Here is an 18,742-nt window from a genome sequence, read left to right as displayed (position 1 = left end):
AGTACACACCTAAAATACACACACCGCATACATATACACGATCACAACTCATAGATATATAAGTATACACACCCCAGCACGTTTATATGCACAGTACACACATAAAATTATAAATACATCCAGTTTTCAGAGCGGATATTTCACAGATTTCCCTTAATACCGGGGTCTACAGAATATAAAGCTCAAACAAAAGGTCGTCCAAATGTGACCCCCCACAGACACAATCCCATCCTTATCTCCAATAACGACTCCCAGCTCCGTGCTGGATAGTTACAAATTATTGCTTCATAAATGTTCCCGACTCCAAGATACCGACACCCCCCCCTCCCCTCGATACTTTCATCAATTACTTTTAAAAATACAAGCAGCCCCCATCCCGCCCGCACCCCCCGAATAAAGAAATAAAAGTCTGTGACCTGATCCGCCGGCGGGCAGGAGATTGAGCGCAGTCAGAGACTGGGAGCGATCCACTGTGTGAGGAGAGACGAGGAGGATTAGTAATGAGGAAGAGCGAGTGCGGCGAGTGCAGCCGGGTGAGCCCCGCCGAGTGTCAGCGTGAGAACGAGGAAACCGTCAGCCTGTCTGTGCCAGAAAGTCAGAGTGAAAGGTGAGTGTGCCGTGTAGGCGTGCGACCGCCGGCGTCCGGGGTGCAAAGCTGCCGCAAACGATGACTAAAGAGTTAATAGGGACGAAGACGCGGCGCATTACAGCTGGTGATGGGGGGCGAGCATTGCACCCCGGGGCGTCCGGTGTGAGATGTGGAGGGCAGATATGGGGCCGAGAGTCCAAATTGTGAGGTCTGAAAAAGTTTAGTGTGTTATATAGAAGTCACCCACAATGCACCTGGGTGCAGGGTATACAGGAAATCTAGAAGGTGTAGGGTGCGCGAGTGTATAGGGAGAGTGGAGGACGCTGCCCATTCTCCCAAATCGCAGGCACCGGACTTCAGTCCTAGTTTGGAGTTTGGGTTAGGAGGTTCCCCCCTCCAGCGCAGGACGACACAGAAGCCTTGAGAGAGAACTGCGAGGAGGAGCATGGAGGGAGGAGGGGGAGATGAAGGAGCAGGTGAGCAGGAGACACAGCAAACTGCCTGCCAGGGGGGTCCAAAATACCAGACGGGAGGGCTGGAGGGCATGGTGGAAGGCACCTGCAGGGTACAAGAGGGAGCGCAGAGGAGAGGGAGCATAGGGGGCAGCGAGGGGCGCTGCAGGATGGGGATGACGTAGGGTCCTGCTCTGCTTCATCTCCAAAGAGCAACTGCGCCGTTAACCATCCGGTGACCAAAGTCCCCTAAGCCCCATTGCAACAAAGAAAGTCAAAAAGTCCTGGGGTCGTCATTTCAATGGAGCTAAACTGCAATACCAGACAAAACCTATCGACAGGGGGTGTCGCTGTGCTTGGAAGAAAGAAGCATAGTTTTGTGTTTTTAAAACCCTGTGCAGCCCCCCCTGGAAAAGTAAATTATCAGAAGGGAGAAAGTCAATTTTGGGACATCTGGAATCAGACTATAGACATAGGGCAATATAAAGAAGCTATGGGAAAACCATCCGTCACATCCGATATATCACAACTACTAATCACTACTCCCTCATGGAGCCCAGCAGGTGGAGTCATGAGAGATTATGATTATTACTGTATGCTAGAATATAGAACAAGTGATCAAATCATGGAGGTTCAAGTCCCCTAGAGGGACTTAAAAAAAAATGGGTTAAATATAATTTAATATTATAAAATATTACATAGATACAGTAGATAGTAGGGTTCTACTCACTCAGCTGCTTTTGAGGTAGGCACAGGAAGCGGTTTCTTTAAAATGTCCAAGGCAGGTTTACTGTAACTTCATAAACCGCACAAAACACAGCCTTGTCCAACACAGAGTAACAAAACAGAATATAAACAGTCCATGTTGTACTGTGGGTTCGCCCGCTCATGGTCAGTGTCCTTTAGCACAAACCCACTGGAGGTGTCCACACTTCCAGCCACAGACACTGAATGAGACACTTGGTCTCCATTTTATTCACAAAGACCACGCCACCGGGGGTGGGGATATGTGAGCAGCCATTCCCTCCCATCTCTTATGACTGCTTGTAAAACGGCCCCGGTGAGCCCTATTAACCCTCTCAGCACTATACATGCTGGAGCATGCTTTCCTGGTTTTACATCACCAAAGCTACCAACCTCAGTGATACATATCTCCCCTCAAGGACCTGTCCGGCGGCCATCTTACATACCCCCCCCTGCCCAAAGCCGGGAGGATTGGCAACTCCCGCTATCATACAGTGGACCCTCGACAGTGCGTCAGCATTGCCATGCAGTTTCCCAGGCCTATGCTCTACATGGAAGCTTAAATTCTGAAGGGCTAGGAACCACCTGGTCACTCGGGCATTGTTCCCCTTCTTCTCGCTCATCCATCTTAGTGGGGCATGGTCTGATACCAGCCTTAACTTCCTGCCTAAGAGGTAGTACCTTAGGGTGTCCAAGCCCCACTTGATGGCCAAACATTATTTCTCCACTATGGAGTAAGGCTGTGTGCCCACGATGCGTTTTTTAAGCGTTTCCGCAGCGGCAAAAATGCTACAGAAACGCTTAAAAAACGCTTGGTAGAAGGTCTGCCATGTTCCCCAATGATAATCCCCATGTGCCGTGCACATGCTGCGGAAATTTCCGCTGCAGATTATCATTGTGGAAAAAAAACACAGCATTACCAATTATTTTGCGGAAGCGCTGCGTTTTCGCCGCCATTGACTTGCATTGGAACGCATGGATTCGGCATCACTGGATCTGTACATGCGGATTCCATGCGTTTCAATGTGCGGATGGTACCCGGGTCTGGAGAAGAGGAGACTCTCCTCCAGACCCGGGTACCATAGAACCTGTAAAAAAAAAAAGAATAAAATAAAAAATAAATATTATACTTACCTTTTGATGGCCTCCGGTCTCCTTGTCTTCACTTGCCGGCAGATCGCGGTGGACTGAAGGACCTGCGCTGACATCATAGTCATGCGACGGCAGGTCCTTCAGTCCTTCAAGCCAGGACGGAGCGAAGCAAGACTCCGGGGGACATCGGAAGGTAAGTATTGATTTTTTAATTTTTTACCATTCTTTACGCTTGGAAAGTGCTTGCCAACCCCCATGCGGAAATGCATGTGAAGAACGCTTCACATCCGCATGTCCCTGGCAGGAAAAACGCATGTACAATCCGCATGCACAATCCGCATGTACTATGCGCATGTACAATCCGCATGCGTTTTTTCTGCCAGGGAGATGCAGAAGCGCTCAAAAAAAATCCGGATAATTTCTGCATTGTGGGCACATAGCCTAATTCTTCTCACAAGATGGCAGTTTCCAGCTTAAATACATTATGGGGTGCTCTTCCTCGTTCACCACTTGTGATAGGACAGCACCCAGCCCAGTATCTGACACATCCGTCTGGATCACAAACTCCTTAGAGAAATCCGGTGCCATCAACACCGGCTGTTCACACCTAGCTTGCTTTAGTTCCTGGAAGGCGGTCTCAGCTTCTGGAGACCACTTAGCCATAGCCAATTTTGTCCCTTTAAAGGAGGTCTGTCAAAGGGGCAAAGTTAAGGATGAACCGGCGGTAGTAGCCAACGATGCCCAGGAACGCTCTGACCTGCTTTTTTTGCGAGAGGTTGTGGCCAACTCTGGATCGCGTCAACTTTATTTATTTGGGGCTTTATCTCGCCTCTGCCCACGACATAGCCCATATATTCGGCTTCCTCCATGCCCATGGCACATTTCTTCGGGTTGATGGAAAACCCCACCTTCCGTAGAGCATCAAATATCGCCTGGACTTTACTCAGATGGCTTCCCAATCCTGGCTGTAGATCACGATATCATCCAGGTAGACCGCTGCATACTTCTCGTGGGGAGCTAGGATACGGTCCTTGGCTCTCTGGAAGGTAGCTGGATCTCCTTGCAACCCAAAAGGCATCTTTGTGTACTGGAAACAACCATCAGGTGTTGAAAAGGCCATCTTCTCCTTAGCATCTTGGGACATAGGAATTTGCCAATACCCTTTTGTGAGGTCAAGCGTGGCAATGTACCTGGCCGGCCCTAGCCTCTCAATCAGTTAATCTACCCTGGGCATTGGGTACAAATCAAACTTAGACCTCATTCAGTTTCCTACAGTCATTGCAAAACCGCCATTTGGTTTCAGCACTAAGATTATGGGACTGGATCAACCACTCTTGGGACTCTTCAATGACTCCCAGACTTAGCATCTGCTTCACCTCTTTCAAGATCACCTCTCGGAGGGCTTCGGGAATCCTATACGGCTTCAGGTTCACTCGGACATGAGGCTCCGAAAGAACCTCATGCTCTAGGATTTGGGTACAACTTGGTAGTTCGGACAGCAGGTCCCTGTTCCGCTGTACCAACTCTTGGCACTGTTGCTTTTGAGCATGTGACAGCGATTCTGCCTCCTTGACTTCTTTCACGTCGGCTTCAGACTTAGCCACCAAACATGGAGCTTCCACGGGCTCCCTATCTCGCTATGGCTTAATCAGGTTGACATGGTACACCTGGTAGGGCTTCCTTCTCCCTGGTTGGTCAACTTTATAGCTGATGTCGCCAACCTTTTCAACTACACTGCTCAAAAAAATAAAGGGAACACTCAAATAACACATCCTAGATCTGAATGAATGAAATATTCTCATTGAATACTTTGTTCTGTACAAAGTTGAATGTGCTGACAACAAAAATCACACAAAAATCATCAATGGAAATCACATTTATTATCCAATGGAGGCCTGGATTTGGAGTTATCCCCAAAATTAAAGTGGAAAAACACACTACAGGCTGATCCAACTTTGATGTAATGTCCTTAAAACAAGTCAAAATGAGTCTCAGTATTGTGTGTGGCCTCCACGTGCCTGTATGACCTCCCTACAACGCCTGGGCATGCTCCTGATGAGGTTGCGGATGGTCTCCTGTGGGATCTCCTCCCAGACCTGGAATAAAGCATCTGCCAACTCCTGGACAGTCTGTGGTGCAATGTGACGTTGGTGGATGGAGCGAGACATGATGTCCCAGATGTGCTCAATCGGATTCAGGTCTGGGGAACGGGCGGGCCAGTCCATAGCTTCAATGTCTTCATCTTGCAGGAACTGTTGACACACTCCAGCCACATGAGGTCTGGCATTGTCCTGCATTAGGAGGAACCCAGGGCCAACGGCACCAGCATATGGTCTCACAAGGGGTCTGAGGATCTCATCTTGGTACCTAATGGCAGTCAGGCTACCTCTGGCGAGCACATGGAGGGCAGTGCGGCCTCCAAAGAAATGCCACCCCACACCATTACTGACCCACTGCCAAACCGGTCATGCTGAAGGACGTTGCAGGCAGCAGATCGCTCTCCACGGCGTCTCCAGACTCTGTCACGTCTGTCACATGTGCTCAGTGTGAACCTGCTTTCATCTGTGAAGAGCACAGGGCGCCAGTGGCCACTTTGCCAATCCTGGTGTTCTGTGGCAAATGCCAAGCGTGCTGCATGGTGTTGGGCTGTGAGCACAACCCTCATCTGTGGATGTCGGGCCCTCATACCACCCTCATGGAGTCGGTTTCTAACCGTTTGTGCAGACACATGCACATTTGTGGCCTGCTGGAAGTCATTTTTCAGGGCTCTCGCAGTGCTCCTCCTGTTCCTCCTTGCACAAAGACAGAGGTAGAGGTCCTGCTGCTGGGTTGTTGTCCTCCTACGGCCCCCTCCACGTCTCCTGGTGTACTGGCCTGTCTCCTGGTAGCGCCTCCAGCCTCTGGACACTACGCTGACAGACACAGCAAACCTTCTTGCCACAGCTCGCATTGATGTGCCATCCTGGATGAGCTGCACTACCTGAGCAACTTCTGTGGGTTGTAGAGTCCGTCTCATGCTACTGACTCGCCCCCTGGGCCGTGGGGTACTCGGAACCGGGCCTTCTAGTGTACGGTGCTGATGGGGGTAGTAGTAGCAACCCGGTCAAGTGGCTCAGGGTGGTCAGACCAGTGGCAGTCTTCTATATGGTTTGCAATGTCCGATTACGCCACCCGTGGATTGCGGTCAGAGTGAACAGCCGCTGCAGAGCAGACCGCTGAGGCTGGTGTTGTGAGTGCAGCAGGGAATAGTACAACTCCCCACGGGAGGAGTGCAGCCTCAGGGCAGTGAGCGTAGATGGTGGGGGTTGTGGTGCGGGGCGTCCCCGTATCGTTAGTGCTGACACGACGAGGAAGCACAAAGACAAGGTGTTGCAGTTCAGGTTCTTTTACTCACAGTTGTTATCCAAGTCACTTTTGCGCGAGTAGGACTGCTCAAGCCGTGCTGCGTCCACCAGGTGCGGGGCTCGGTCAACCCCCAGGCAATTCAGGAGCATGGCACAGAACTCCCTTCTATCCTTCCTCTGGCCGTGCCCCACCAGTGACCAAACTTCTGTCCGGCTGCCTCGGGCCTTCTCTGGGAGAACTTGGTGCCAGCTTCCCTGGCCCTATGTGGTGCCTTCCTAGTAGGTTTAGCGAGGGGTCGCACCAATAAATGATCACGACCTCCGGTCTTTGGCTGAGGATTATTTGCCTCCACCAACTTGGGATCCGGTACCCTTTTCTTGCCTGACCCGTCACCCATAATCTCCTGGGTCCTTAGGGTCCCTTCTACCTTCGTGTTCCTGGGCCTTTCTATTTTTTGATTCCTTCTCCTTCTGTTCTGTTCCTTTCTCCTCTCTCCCTCTCGCCCTGCCCGTGTCCCTGGGCCTGGCTCTGGAGCAGAACTCCAGCGGAGCCTCTGCTCCCCTTCTCCTCCACTCTCACTTTCTCCTCACAGACTGGACTGAACTCTAAGATGGTGCCCACCTTTTATACCTCCTCCTCCGTGTCTGAACCCAGGTGACCTGCATCCAATGAGCTCTTTCCTATGCCCAGAAACCAGCCCCTATCTGCTCCCACATCACTAGGGCCCCCCCCCTCCCCACTCCAGCCAGGGACATAGTCAGTCGTGCCTGAATACTAATGGGAGCACCGTAGAGGTGTCCCCCGGAAATGGGGCGAGTGTGTGTGTGTGTATGCAGCTAACTGAGCCCTGGTCCACACTCCATCCTTACCCGGGAGTGGAATACCATACCTCTGGTTGAGGTGCAATACCCCTGTAGCAACCGAGCCCTCGGGGCGCTACACTACCACGAGTGTGAAAGCACAACCAACATTCAAAAGTGACCAAAACATCAGCCAGAAAGCATTGGTACTGAGATGTGGTCTGTGGTCCCCACCTGCAGAACCACTCCTTTATTGAGGGTGTCTGGATAATTGGCAATAATTTCCATCTATTGTCTATTCCATTTGCACAACAGCATGTGAAATTGATTGTCAATCAGTGTTGCTTCCTAAGTGGACAGTTTGATTTCACAGAAGTTTGATTTACTTGGAGTTATATTCTGTTGTTTAAGTGTTCCCTTTATTTTTTTGAGCAGTGTACTTCATACGGGCCCTGCCACTAAGGCTATGTGCCCACGATGCAGAAATGCTCCGGATTTTTTCCTGAGCGTTTCTGCATCTCCCTGGCAGAAAAAAACGCATGCGGATTGTCCATGCGGATTGTCCTGCCAGGGACAAGCGGATGTGTAGCGTTCTTCACTTGCATTTCTGCATGCGGGCTGTCAAGCAATTTTAGCATCACTTGGAAAGTGCTTGACAACTTGGTCACACTATATAAATCCATGCAACCGGCATGGATTTATATAGTGTGGCCGAAAGAATGGTAAAAAATAAAAAATAAATATATACTTACCCTCTGATGGCCCCCGGTGTCCTGCTTCCCTCCGTTCTCCCTTGCCGGCAGCGGTACACTGAAGGACCTGCCGACGTCAGCGTCGCGTGACCCGTCACATGACTATGACGTCAGCGCAGGTCCTTCAGTCCATCGCGAAATGCCGGCATGCGAGGAGGAGCGCACCGCGGGCCGCCAGAAGGTAAGTATAATATTTATTTTTTATTTTATTCTTTTTTTACAGGTTCTATGGTACCCGGGTCCGGAGGAGAGTCTCCTGTCCTCTAGACCCGGGTACCATCCGCACATTAGAACGCATGGATTCTGCATCTACATATACAGTGATGCGTAATCCATGCTTTCTACTGCAAGTCAATGGCGGCGAAAACGCCGCGCTTCCGCAAAATAATTGGCAGTGCTGCGTTTTTTTCCGCAATGATAATCCGCAGCGGAAATTTCCGCAGCATGTGCACAGCACATGGGGATTATCATTGGGGGACATGGCAGACCTTCTACCAAGCGTTTTTTAAGCGTTTCTGCAGCGTTTTTGCCACTGCGGAAACGCTTAAAAAACGCATTGTGGGCACACAGCCTTAGCCAGGAATTTGCTCTCCACTGTAGGTACCAGCACCAGTACCCGATTCCCAGGGTTGAAGTGTCTCACTCTCGCCGATCTATTGTACACCCTCGGCTGTGCCTCTTGTGCTTTGAGGAGGTGTCCTTTCACAATGGGCATCATCTCTGCAATTCTCTTGCATCTGTGCCACATGTTCAATTACGATCCTGTAGGGTGTAGACTCAGCCTCCCAAGTCTCCTGGAGTCCGCGGGGGTGTCGGCCATACAACAGCTCAAAAGGGGATAATCCAGTAGAGGGCTGTGGGACTGCTCTGATGGAGAATAGAAGGTACGGTAGTAGACCGTCCCAGTCCTGGCCGTCTTTCTCTACGACCTTCTTCAACATGGCCTTCAAGGTTTTATTAAACCTCTCTACCAAGTCATCTGTCTGGGGGTGGTAGACTGAGGTCCTGAGTTGTGTGATTTGCAGTGTCTTGCACAACTCCCTCATCACCTTTGACATAAATGGAGTCCATTGGTTCGTTAGGATCTCTTTCGGCAACCCCGTCCTGGAAAAGATATGGACCAGCTCCCGGGCTATGCACTTGGAAGAGGAGTTTCATAGTTTTACGGCCTCCGGGTACCGCGTAGCATAGTCTAGTACCACCAGAATATACGGATGTCCTCTGGCAGACCCGACCAAGGGTCCCACTAGATCCATGGCGATGCGATGGAATGGGACCTCAATGATAGGCAGAGGCACTAAAGGGCTACGAAAGTGGGCCACCGGGGAGGTCAGCTGACAGGTGGGACAGGACCTACAATAATTCACGATCTCTTGGTGACACCTGGGCCAGGAGAACCTCTGGCGGATACTTTCCTGGGTTTTTTCTACCCACAGACGACCACCTAAGACATTGGCCATATCTAACACCTTGTGTTTGTACGGCCCTGGCACTAGTAACTGTTCTATTACCTCTCCTCTGAGCTTGGTGACCCGATATAGTAGCTCCCCATTTACGGCAAAGTGCGGATATCGAGTGTAAGCCCCCGGCTCTTGAGCAACACCATTCAGAACAGTGACATTATCAAACGCCCCTTATAGAGTCAAGTCTCTGAGCTGGGTGGTTCCAAAGTTTCCCCCAGACCCCTCCAGCACAGGGATGTGGGCATCTGGGGATGTTGCCTCATCCTTATCCCCAACAAGCACACAAAAAGGAACCCATCGGCTCGTAAAACCCGGTCCTGGTACGCCTTATTAACCCTCTCAGCACTATATGCTCTGGAGCATGAGCTACCAACCTCGGTGTTACATATCTCCCCCTCAAGGACCTGTTTGGCGGCCATCTTACTATATATTATATTTATTATATTATATTATTATATATATATTTATAGTATTAAAAATAAATAAAAGGAAATAGAATTATCCCACCAATTTCCCAATCCAAAAAGAATTGATCATTCAAAATACAAAAAGAAACAAGAAGCATTTGGTATGACTGCATTGGTGAGGCCGGGGCAAAGCGGCGACATGCGTCACACAATAAGTCGCACAATGTCTGCGACCATTATTAGAGCTCCGATTACGCCGTAAATAAAACCGACCGGCAAGTTGTAGACAAGTCGCATGTGAGTTGTATTGGAGTCTATGACAAGTGTGTCGCGCGCGACCAGCGACACATACGGGAAATCATTACATTCAATGTTGCAAAGTGTCGCTGCGATTCCAGTGTCGCTGTGTAACCCTGGTATAAAATTCCAATCTATGCCATGTAAAATTAATTAACCCATATTATAAACAGCACAAAAAAAAAAAAAAATCGCAATGGCCAGAATTGCCATTTTTCAATCACCGTATCCCCCAACGGTGCCGTTCAAAACTACAACTTGTCCTGCAACAAACAAGCGCTCGTACGGCCGTGCCGGCACCGAAATGCAAAGAAACGTATGATCCGTTACGATGCATAGAAAAAAGGGGAGGTAAAAAGAGGGCGAAAAAAAAAAAAGGAAATTCACCCATCAGGGAGGGGTTAAAATTGATTTAATTTGTACTTTGTTGGGAGCAGAAAAACTTTCCAATGAGACATAAAACGTCTTCAGCAGAAGGTATCTACTATGAACAAAAGGTGAAACAAAGTCCAAGGGTGAATCTGCTATTTCCTGAAGAAAACGCTTTGTAAGCGCGGAGCTCGCTGGGCATCGCCGGGGTGAGCGGAGGCGGCTGCGTAGGTACAGATGGCGCCGGATGTGCACAAACTGAATGATGGTCATCACTTACTGCCACCAGCACATGACTGGCACCCGACAGACTGCATTGACTATATTGGGTTCTGTTAAAGCCCCATTGAAACGTATGGATTTTTTACTGGATCTGTTTGGGAAAAAAAAAATTAAAAACATCCAAACTTGACCCTTATTATCCCCTAGTTACCTACAGCTGCCACTAGAGGGAGCCAAGTCTGCATCTTGCGCAGATACTGAGCTCAGTGTATAAACAGTATGCAGGGAGCTCCCTCTAGTGGTGGCTTCAGGTAGTAAGGCGATCATGATTCAGCACAGCGTCTATGTAGAGGACCTGGAGCCTCAGATGAAAAAAAAACAGAGCTCCGACCGCAATAAAGATATGTTGTATATGAGGAAATTATGTCAGGATTTTAGTACTTAATACAACATGGTGTTAGGAGGCAGAGAAACACTTTCTGCTTTATTACATATACAGCGTGATTACTTCTATGGCTGAGATCAGCAAAACATCATCTACACAAATCTACAACTCAGAAACATCTGGGAAGAGCAACCCCAGACCCACCAGAACCTACGAAGCCCCCGGACAGTCGCCTCACACACCCCAAGATAAAGAGGGAGTCACGGGCAGAGTCGTCCATCTGTAGGCCCCGATAGAGAGGGAAGGGACCGCCATAAAAGAGCAGCCTCCTCTCCCAGATAATCGGGGGTATGGCAGGGGCAACGGAGAAACAGATAATGGGAGACAAAACATTGGAAGGGGGCATGGAGTGGAAGAAAGCAGGAATGTGTCACAGAAAGCTGAGGAAGGGAAGGAGGGGAAGGAGGGAAAAGAGAAAGAATAAGAAAGAAAGAGAGAAAGAAAGAAGAAAAAGAAAGAAAAAAAGAAAGAAAAAAAAGAGAGAAAGAAAGAAACAGAAAAACAACAAGAAAGAAAGAGAAAGAAAGGAAAGAAAGAAATTGAGAGAAAGAAAAAGAGAAAGGAACAGAGAGAAAATCAGAGAAAGAAGAAATGTGATATGTAGGTGTGAAAGACAAATAGAAATGCAATGGATATATAGATATGAGATAGATAATAGATAGATGACAGAAAGATAGATAATAGATAGATGACAGATAGATAATAGATAGATGACAGATAGATAATAGATAGATGACAGATAGATAGATAATAGATAGATAGATGATAGATAGAGGGATAGATAATAGATAGATGACAGATAGATAATAGATAGATGACAGATAGATAGATAATAGATAGATAATAGATAGATAATAGATAGATGACAGATAGATAATAGATAGATGACAGATAGATAGATAATAGATAGATAATAGATAGATAATAGATAGATGATAGATAGATAATAGATAATAGATAATAAATAGATAGATGATAGATAATAGATAGATAGATAATAGATAGAGAGATAATAGATAGATGACAGAAAGATAGATAATAGATAGATGACAGATAGATAGATAATAGATAGATAATAGATAGATGATAGATAGATGATAGATAATAGATAGATAATAGATAGATGATAGATAGATGATAGATAGATGACAGAAAGATAGATAATAGATAATAGATAGATGACAGATAGATGACAGATAGATAATAGATAGATAATAGATAGATAATAGATAGATAATAGATAGATAATAGATAGAGAGATGATAGATGATAGATAGATAATAGATAGATGATAGATGATAGATAGATAATAGATAATAGATAGATGATAGATAATAGATAACAGATAGATAATAGATAGATAATAGATAATAGATGATAGATAGATAGATAATAGATGATAGATAGATAATAGATAGATAATAGATAGATAATAGATAGATAATAGATAGATAATAGATAGATAATAGATGATAGATAGATAATATATAATAGATAGATGATAGATAATAGATAGATAATAGATAGATAATAGATGATAGATAGATGATAGATAGAGGGATAGATAATAGATAGATGATAGATAGATAATAGATAGATGATAGATGTCAGATAAATAAGATAACAGATAATAGATAGATAATAGATAGATGATAGATAGATAATAGATAGATAATAGATAGATGATAGATAGATAATAGATAGATGATAGATAGATGACAGATAGATAATAGATGATAGATAGATAATAGATGATAGATAGATAATAGATAGATAATAGATAATAGAGAGATGATAGATAATAGATAGATGATAGATAATAGATAGAGAGATGATAGATAATAGATAGATGATAGATAGATGATAGATAATAGATAGATGATAGATAGATAATAGATAATGGATAGATGATAGATAATAGATAGATGATAGATAGATAATAGATAGATGATAGATAATGGATAGATGATAGATAATGGATAGATAATACATAGATAATGGATAGATAATGGATAGATGATAGATAATAGATAGATAATAGATGTCAGATAAATAAGATAACAGATAATAGATAATAGATAGATGATAGATAGATGATAGATAATGGATAGATGATAGATAATAGATAGATGAATGATAGATAATAGATAGATGAATGATAGATAGATGATAGATAATAGATAGATAATAGATAGATGATAGATAGATGATAGAGAGATAATAGATAGATGATAGATAGATGATAGATAGATGATAGATAGATGATAGAGAGATAATAGATAGATGATAGATAATAGATAGATGATAGATAATAGATAGATGATAGATAATAGATAAATAGATGATAGATAATAGATAGATAATAGATGGATAATAGATGATAGATAATAGATAGATAATAGATAGATAGATGATAGATAATAGATAGATGATAGATAGATAATAGATAGAAGACAGATAGATGATAATAGATAGATGATAGATAGATGATAGATAATAGATAGAAGACAGATAGATGATAGATAGATAGATGATAGATAGATGATAATAGATAGATGATAGATAATAGATAGATGATAGATAGATAGATAATAGCTGTATCTCACTGCTGTGGGGCGGACAGCTGCGGTGGATGAGGGGCTCCAGTCAGCTGCTGAAGACTATAAGGAGATTAGCAGCACAGTGTGTTTAAGCCGTTCTCTTGCAGGGTCGCCGTCGCCCCCTCGGCCTCCACCAATCACACCGGCCCCTCACTGCACCATCCCCTGCGCCTGAGAATGTCACTAAGTGCTCGGATTTACTGCGCCGTCGCCCATGAGCCCAGAGACAGCGAGAGACGCGGGAGAGAAGACTCGCTGACATCTCTGACCATCACACCCACAAAACAATTCATTGCTGCCACAGGGGCTGCAATATATCAGGGGGCCACGACTGCCCCCACAGCAGCTTCTGTTACAGCTGGGGGTATTATGAGGAACTATGGGACTATAAAGGGCCCCCCTCCTGCCTGTGTCCACCCCTGGAGCATTAGCTCTATTAATGATGCCAATGGACACTGTAATTCTCCATCTGTCCTGCGGCGGTGCTGCTGGGAAGTTGAGCACTTATTGCCAGGTTTCTTAAGTTTGCAGCCTATATTTGATGCCAATGTTAAGACACTTCCTAATTTTAAATGGGGTTGTCTACCTACCTATGTTTTATATTTGTTTCTAGAAGACAGGAATTGTTTAAAAGAACAACAAAAAAAAAAAACAGCAACACTCCTAGGCTGTATCCTCGATCACTCTGGCAAAAAACCAATCTGGTTGTCTCTGGCAGGACAGGAAGGGAGAACATCCCATCTTTTAGTCATTTGACTTCTGAAGTCTGTGATTGGCTGCTGGGGTCAGGTGACCGAAAAAGGGACATCATTCAATGCCCATCTAGTCACGTGACAGCTGCAGCCAATCACAGACCTCAGGTGACTGACGGACGAAACATCAAACTTCCTGTTCTGATGGAGAACACTAGAGCGAAATGTGTTGGAGCAACTCGGTTTAAAAAAGAAAAAAGTAAGTATTTTATTATTCTAGAATTCCCCCAATGGTGGGATGGAAAAACCCTTTCAGACACTTCTAATTAGTAACTATTTTCCAAAGTGAAGAACCTCTTTAAAGAGGACCCGTCACCACGGGGCAGTTTTTGCTCTTATTTTATTCTCGATGTTCCCGAGTTTGTGTCTTTTTTCCCATATGGTTGCAGACATCTTGGCCTTTTCATTTAGAGCTAGAGTCTTTACAAGGGGGCGTGGCTCACAGGGTAATTATGCAAAGCAGCCTAAAGACACGCCCCCGAGGATCCCGAGAGCCAAAAAAAAAGACCCATATCTCCGGAACCGCATGGCGGATTTAAAAAGGGAAAAAAACACGCCCCCGAGGATCCCGAGAGCCAAAAAAAGACCCATATCTCCGGAACCGCATGGCGGATTTAAAAAGGGAAAAAAACACGCCCCCGAGGATCCCAAGAGCCAAAAAAAGACCCATATCTCCGGAACCGCATGGCGGATTTAAAAAAAAAAAAAAAAAAAAAATGTAAAACTCAGGAGGAGCAGCAGGAATAAAATAAAAAATGGCCACTTTTGACCGGGTGATAGGTTCTCTTTAGGATGAAAATACAGATTGTGTCCAGAGCGTATTACACTCGACTCAGCCCCAAAATAGCACAATAAGAAAGATGTAATACGCAAGGTCATCTTCTTTATTTCCCAGTCTTCAGATCTTTTCGTTCTTGGATTTCGCTCCTTCATTAGGGCGCTGACAACAAAAGACCATTATGTCGGTATTGTTTTTTGTGACTGAATATTAAAATGAAGAGCGGCCTCTGCCAAAACCGTTCGTACAATACAATAATTGCCATTGACGGAGTTGTGTACGGAATATAAGAGAGGTATTCATTTCCCTCTACGCCAGCACCAAATGTGGCAAAACCGCAACTGCAGCTCCGCTTAGATTATGCCATAAAGGAGTTTTTCTTCTCCTGACAATTCATTGTGGTCACCGACAATAAGCAGAACACAGGTGGTCCCAGAAAACAGCTATAATATAGTGAGAAACTCTTCATAAGTGTTTAATTCTACTACAGCACCCCCGCAGGTGGAAAGAAGTATTACACCATTTTTTATTTAAATGAATGGGCTGTCAATGTAATGCACAGGTACGAGCAGAAGATGCTCATTTATAGACTCAAAACTTGTTCAGAAAGTAAATGAAACCAGACTTAAAGACGACCTGTCATCCGCCATAAATATGTCATCATTTTTCATCTGGTGTAAATGTCGCTGTTCTACTGAATCCGACGATGTTTTTTCTTTTGTTCATGCACCTCTAACTTCTTGAGATATGGCCTGCTGTTCTTTGTATATTAATCCAGTCTTTTTAGCCAAGTGGGCGTGGACCTCAACAAGACTCCGATAGAGAAGAGCAGAGGTCCAAGTGAGAAACGACAAGGCCCAAGTGCCAAAAGTTATGATTCCTTTAAGACGTAACTCGTACTTCGGGGTTCTTGCAGCCGATAAAGTAAATGCACAGTAAATAGTCCACGGCGCGGCTGTGCAGTGATCTCCTGTGGACATGGATTTTGCTCAGCTGCAAGGCACAAAACTGCCATGGAAAGCACTGGCGACATCTACAGGTGAGAACCTGGTATTACACTTGCTTCTGTGCCTACCAGGATCCTAATGAAACTATCCGTGATGGTCGGAAAAAAAAAGTGTCCATACACTTAGATATCTACTATATCTGTTAGATATTACCCCTGCCTGCCTCATATACATGGACGCTGGGCCTGGCCAAGTGTGCATATATTTTATTAGCGTGAGGGGTATAAGCCAATAGAAGACCCCTCTGAGCGGAGGTGCAAATATCCAATTCTGTTGAACACAGCAGGGTAAAATCTGTTGTGAATCTGCAGCCAAAACCGCGTAACGTTTGCAGATTTTGCACGGGAAAGTTCCATCCCGCGTGAACCATTCCTTAATAGTAGATTCATATGCAGATTTTTTGCATAGTTTTCCGCAGCATCAACCTTTCAAAGTAAGAAACATTTTTACATGTCAGCGGTTTGGGGGGAATTGGCTGATATTTTAATCTTCACCCTTTTCCAACTAAGTGAGAGAATACTTGAGCCATGACATAACGATCAGTATCCGCTGCTGCCCTGATATGGGGACATGTAAAAGAAATTGCCATTTATAGAAATCTGGTGGGGAAAAAAAAATAAAAAATCCAAAACAGAGCAAGATTATTACAAGGTCAAGGCACGTAAAATTATTTGCAAAAGTTGCGAACTGAGTTGTGGTACAGAAGAATGAAAAACTTTATTAAAGTTTTCCTAAAGTTTTACAGGTGGATCTGGAGATTTCCTCTGACATCTCCAGTCCTGATAGCAGATCAAGTACGAGGCAGGAGCCTGACCCGAAAACACTCCTCTCCCTGTGGATGCCTGACTGTCCGCAGAGTACAGGATGCTGGTTATGGCAGCCTGGGTTCTGCTTAAAGGGGTTGTCTTAAAATGGTTAAAATTCCAAAGTGGTTGTAATCTCAAGAATGAAGGGTTCCGTAATTTTATAATTTACTGCTCATTGCCTCGGTTAATGGCCACCTCTGCTGTCTTATCAGAGTGGCCGGTCTCCTAGGCAATCAACATGCGATTGCGAGCGCTGCTCTGGAGCTGGACGGATTGCTGCATTGGAAGCTTCAATGCATCTGTGCTCCTCCAAAGCTGCTCATACAGCAACACGGGGAGAGTTCAGATTAGTCTTTACTGTCAATCATTATATGAGCACCGACCCCCGGAAACCATAGAGATGGAGGACAGAGGAACATTAGACACCCCTTTAAGAACCAACACAAGATGTTTTCGAATGATCCAACAATGTCTCCTGCCTACAAGCGAGATCGCCACCATTCACGTCTCCAGGTCAAGTTATATCCGACAGGGGAAGAAGTCAGCTGACGGGGAAACAATATGGCGCCGGAAGCCTCTCCTCTAAAGTTTCAATGCAAGGAGTGTTTTGGTAACATTACTGCCTGCTACGACTCCCATCATCCATTTTCTGCAGCAATTCCCACCAACAATCCGTAAAACAAATCCGCACAAATTTGGGATTTTAAGATCTAAGGAGGATTTTCCTTCTGAATCCGAATTGCAAAAAAAAAATAAAAGTCTTTGCATCTAAAACCTGCGGCAGATTTGGACTTTCCAACTAACTTTGATAGAGAAGATTAGTAAAAAAAAAAAAAAAAATTGCAAAACAAATTTGCAACGGATGCTGCACGGCAGGTTAATTTCTGAGCGGAAACATTTTACATCGCATGGATAAGAGTTGGAAAATATTATCCTCCATTTGGCATTTTGCCTTCGGTGTGCACCTGCCCCAAACATCATTGGTGTATGGCCGCCTTCCACTTGGATTTGTAGAGCTCGTTTTTGAGCGCAAGATCCCCCTCAATGATGTTTATATGCCCCAAGAACAACCCCCCATTGTCAGGAGGGCGGCAGCAAGAATGACCAGACTGCACCGCATCTCCACAGGTGGTTCTTCCTGCAGATCCGGCTATCCAAAAATTTTAAAAAAATACACCATATCTAGTGTTCATGGAGGCCAACTCTATAAATCAGTGGCATGTAATAATTATTGACATGGGAGTTGGACATGGTGTTTTTTTCAATTTTATAATCAAAAGTCAGATATGAATTACATTCCCAGCGATGCAAAACTTCATAGCTTGGCAATGGCAAAATCTTCCCCGGCTCATGATCAATGGGAATTCCAAAAATTTTCTGCTGCCCTGGTCAATGCCAAGTGGTAGAGAGAAGCAGGACGGCGTTCGCAGCTCTCCCCCCTCGCTTCTTGGCTCAGCGACATATTCAGTTTCCACTGGGTAATAAAACGAAGTGCGAGTAATTCTGTTTGTAAAAAGCTTCATAAACTGTAATAATAGAAAATATTACAAATTCGCACGATCTCCGCAAACCAAATGGGTATCTAACCGCACAGCGCAGCCCATTCCTGCGGTCTTCAGTCATAACATTGTGGAGCAACAGCAAAGCCAACATAAAGGTGTTTGCATGCTTCACACTCGCCATAATAATATTGATATTACCCTGGCATCTGCGGTGGCAGTGCAATGTATGACGGAAGAGCCCACATGAGGAATAACACAATTTATGGCCATTATCCGGTATTTTCACCAGTTATGCATTATCTCCAATTATTTTCAGTCAT

The 18,742-nt window shown here is 45.1% G+C and overlaps 1 protein-coding gene across 1 annotated transcript in view; it reads right to left on the bottom strand.

Moving 5' to 3' along the window:
- The window catches only part of DGKZ (diacylglycerol kinase zeta), a 115,659-nt gene extending 115,091 nt beyond the window's left edge, over positions 1-568 (bottom strand). The window contains exon 1 of the mRNA XM_073658862.1: positions 417-568. The gene's annotated coding sequence lies outside the window, so the exon portion shown is untranslated. The remainder of the gene's footprint in view (positions 1-416) is intronic.
- Between the last annotated feature and the right edge of the window lie 18,174 nt (positions 569-18,742).

The sequence above is a fragment of the Phyllobates terribilis genome, unplaced genomic scaffold, assembly GCF_046119375.1.
Source record: "Phyllobates terribilis strain yellow unplaced genomic scaffold, ASM4611937v1 Scaffold_13__5_contigs__length_258822181, whole genome shotgun sequence".
Taxonomy (NCBI): domain Eukaryota; kingdom Metazoa; phylum Chordata; class Amphibia; order Anura; family Dendrobatidae; genus Phyllobates; species Phyllobates terribilis.
This window is presented reverse-complemented; position numbering and strand designations above follow the sequence as displayed.